This window comes from Octodon degus, unplaced genomic scaffold (genome assembly GCF_000260255.1).
Source record: "Octodon degus isolate 3935 unplaced genomic scaffold, OctDeg1.0 scaffold00041, whole genome shotgun sequence".
In the NCBI taxonomy this organism is placed as follows: domain Eukaryota; kingdom Metazoa; phylum Chordata; class Mammalia; order Rodentia; family Octodontidae; genus Octodon; species Octodon degus.
Window position 1 is genome coordinate 942,567 of NW_004524617.1, and position 4,419 is coordinate 946,985.

At 39.2% G+C, this 4,419-nt stretch overlaps 1 pseudogene; it reads right to left on the minus strand.

Moving 5' to 3' along the window:
* Positions 1–655: 655 nt before the first annotated feature.
* On the minus strand, positions 656–946 carry LOC105742190 (annotated as a pseudogene).
* Positions 947–4,419: the final 3,473 nt, after the last annotated feature.

Genomic DNA, 4,419 nt, shown 5'->3' on the forward strand with positions numbered 1-4,419 from the left:
TACAAAGAAAATCTTAAACTTTTAAATTCCATTTTACAGTGTTGTGTGCAGCAGTTATTTGTAATTTAACAAAAGTGTAGACAAGTTTATTTATTTTTCCACTGGATTAAGGACAATTTATTGTTTTTATATACAGAAAACTCAAGAGTACACTTAGCGCAGTTTAGCAGCAAACTCTTTTGCCTTTGCTTTCTCCAGCTTGGCAGTATGAGCCACAGATTTTGGACCCAGGACATTGCCTCCCCAGTGACAGCAGATCTCATCGTATCTGTCATTGTATGATGGCCTTCACCACCTTAGCCAAGTGCACCTTTGTCTTCTGAGTTCATGTGTGAAGGCAACAATGGTACAGGTCTTCGTGTGGACCAAATGCTCCAGCCTGGCCTTCCCCTAGAAGATGCAGTGAGGGACCCTCATCTTGTGACACAGGGCAGGCAGAAAGATGATCAGCTCAATGGGATACACGTCATGTGCAATCACCAGGAGCTGAGACTTTCTGTTCTCTACTAGAGTGGTGATAGTGTTGACACCTTCTCTGAGGACTGATGGCCTCTTAGTGGGGACATGCCCTTTGCCAGCAGCTTTCTTCTCTGCCTGGGCCAACAGCCTCTGTTTCTTCTCTCACTTGGTCTCTGATTTGTACTTGTGGGTGAACTTAAAGCAGCTGGGTAGCTGTTTGGTGGTCCAAGGCCTGGGTGAACTGGTAAACTGCAGTGGGCACCTTCAGTTGCTTGTACAGGATGGCCCTCTGTCGCTGCACCCGGATGTAGCATAGCCATGTGACAAAGTAGATGAGGTGTCTCTTGGGCTGGATGTCCTGTCTAATGCCAAAATTCTTTGGCCTCTTCTCAAAGAGGGGATTTGCTACCTTCTTGGCCTTCTGCTTCTTCATGACAGCAGGGGCCGGAGACACCTTGTTGCCTTTGTCCTTCTTCCCTTTTGGCATCTCAACCAGCTGACAGAAAGACTGTAAAAGGAATTGTGGGTAATATGTAAGCGACAGCAGCTATCGTGGAAGCCAAGGTCTTTGCAGGACTTTTAACACTTTTATTGATGATAGAAATACTGGCAATTCCTATATTAAAATTTTAATTGATTATTTATTTCTAGCATTTCCCTTTGTTCTTGTGTGAAGCCTCCCATCTATGCATGCAAGCTTTGTACCTTTTCCTTTCATATATAAATGAATCTATCTTTTACCTTGACAGTCAGAGTTTTAAAGTCTTTGTTCTAGAATGTATTTTGTGTCTGAGTCTGGTTTTATTGATGGATTTACTTCTTGAAAATGGGTATATTTTGCTTGCATCTTATTACTATTTTAAAGAGAATGCTAAACTTTCTGATGGAAATAATAGGCAATGAGATAAATATATATAATTCTGGCAACAAGCATAGTTCTCTTTTCCTGTTAGTATGGGATTTAAATCAATAGTCAGCTGCTTTTGATTCTTATTGTTGCCATGGCAACTTTCTGAACACTATAGACTTCAAAGACCTCCAGTGATGGGCTGCTGGTACTTTCTGCTTGGTGTGTTGTCCGGGGTGCTAAAGGATTTCTGTCTTCCTTTTGCATGTTAGCTTTATTGGGGCCTTGTATACATGCCCTCATCCAATGGTAATAGATCACAGAGCTCTTACTAATGTGATTTCCTGGGCCTAAAGGATGTCATGCTCCTTTCCCAAGTCCAAGTCAAGCACTTCTACAAAAACTCTTTTACCCCATTGGAAACAGACCTTTGCCTGGTCCTAGGAGTTGTATGATTTTCTACTTTACCTTTGGTGGTTTGTGTCATTTGCTTTCCAGGACAGAAGGCATGGGAAAAAGGATTTGGCCAACTCCCTCTTGAGAATTGGCCTGCCTCTAGTCTTTCTTTCAATTAAAAAAAAAGTCAATGGGGGCGGGATGGCTGGAGTGAATTCAAAGTCTTTGAATCTGCATTTTCAGAGATTTTTAACATATCACACCAATGCTACATCACACTTGACTTCTCAAAACTTTTTACAGTTAAGTTATGTTCTTTTATCTTTCCTATGATGACTACTTTTTCCATCAGTACTCTGCCAAGGGTAAAAATATTCTCTCCTTGGAGGGAATTATAGTAGATCAATTGACCTTGTTGCTTTTTGGCTGGAGCTATACTATTGACTTATAAAAGTATGCCTTTATTGTTTGTTTGTTTATGCTTTTATTCATTGGGTAAAGCAAAATTCTTGCAGAGAATTTTGGATTCTTAGTAGGGATGGAATATGACTAAACATAAAACTTGAAATTATTTTCCTTCATAGGCTATACACATGCACTATATTAATAGTTACATTCACTCTTATTTTAGATGAGAACAATGAATATACTTTATATTTTCCATAATGTTATTGAGAAACAAATAGCAATGAGACAGTTTCAAACCAAATTGGCAGGACAGTTTCAATAATTAACACAATGCATACTCTCTTCCTGGTGGTTAATTGCTGTACAAGATGCAGACATGATATCCTATTTACAAACACCATTAGAACAAATCCATCTATTCATTAAGAGAATGTAACTATATATCTATCCTAACCATTTTGAATACACAGATACAAAATGGACATTCATCTGTATACCCTTTTTCACTTTAGTTCTGTTATTTGACTATTATAGGTGTGTTAACTCAGCAAAATATTCTAAAAGAGTCCAGTAATCCATAATAGTATTGGGTCTTCCGCTTGACCGTCAGTGTCAGAAATTGTTGACCTGAGTCCCCTACAGCTCAACATAACAACATGGCTTTACTTCTTATACTTCATTTTTATACTTTTCTGCTGGATGCTTAAGACCAAGATAAAGCAAGACCTATGCAACCAGAGTTGTAGCTTTTGGGTCTGATAAGGTCAGTGAAATCCCCTCAGGATTTATCCTGAGATCCTGTACCTCAGATTGTAGAATCTTTGTCAGTGTCAGCCTTGTGGATGAGTCACGGCCATTGCTTATCCACTGTGCTCTCTGTGAAAGCCTGAGAGAGTGTTTTCTCTCCATGTGACTCTCCTTAGGCACACTTTACATCATCAATCACTTTCCTCTTTGGCCCCATAATCTCCTTGATCAGAAAATTTGGGACACTACTGAGTTACATGACGTTACAGTACAAGTTCTCATATGTCCTGAGTCTCAATTGACCTTGGAAGGCTAGGGTCAAAATGTCGGCTTTCCTTATGGCCTTCCTTTTTCTCTAATTTTAGTCTGCAAACTTAGATTTTTAACCCTCCAAAAGAGAAGCTTACTGTTATTACCATACAACCTATGCTGTTAAGCTTAATCTCACTATCTGTCTGAATATCAAACATTTTAGGCATAACATGGAACAGGTATTTTTCATCAAGTATTGATATGTTGAACTTTAAGTCCCTACAGAAAATTGTTAATTTTCAGTGGTTTTGAGACAGGGTCTCCCACTATGTAGTTCAGACTGGCCTTGACCTTGTTTTAATCCTGCTGCCATAGCCCTTTGAGTGCTGGGATTGTAGATATGTACTACCATGTCCAGTTTTACAAATTATAACAAAATATGTTTAGCAACACAGGGACTGTGTGTTAGCCACTTTTTCCTTGCTGAGACAAAATACCCGACAACTAAAGTTAAAGGAAGAATGGTTTATTTGGCTCACAGTTTGTGGAGTTCAGTTCAAAGATAGCTGACTCTAAGGCAGGGTGGCATGGATGATCATCCAAGATGGGAAACAGCTTATGGTGGGCTGAAGGTAGAAGGCACCATGGCAGCAAGCAGCAAAGCAGCAAGGGACCAGAGCAGGCCTCTTTCTGTCCCTTGTATTCTATCCAAGCTATAAAACCTTAGGGTGGGTAGCGCTTGTACCCAGTGTGGTTCTTCCCATTATCCACACCCAGAATTATGCCAAACCAATTTTTGGACCTGTTTAATAATCATCCCAGAGCCACACACTCTACATGCAACCACCTCTGAAAAAAAACCCCATCTATGACAGCATGATCTTTGGCGTGACATCAACACACAAGCCATGACATTATGGCTTTTCTCTAGATTGGAAGCATACCTTCAAATAATTTTAAGAAAGCTGTACTTTATACTTAATTTAGTAATTTATTTTGACTGGAGAAAAAATATTTATTCTCCTGATATAAAATTATTTCTATCCAAATTTGCATATCCACTGTCGTATAACTTATAATTACATTCCTTCAAAGGCTTTCACGACACACTTTGAATACACAGACAGGCAGGTGATCTGAAACATCTATCCAAAAGTTTAAGTGTGAGACAAAGTGACAAGAAAGGCCCATGGCCAGTAAAATACCTACCAATGCTGAGCTCCAGACCACATAAGCACTATTAAGCACAAAAAAACAAAATCTAAGAGAAGATGAAAGTAAGCAATCTTTGGTTACTTTTTTATTGAGTT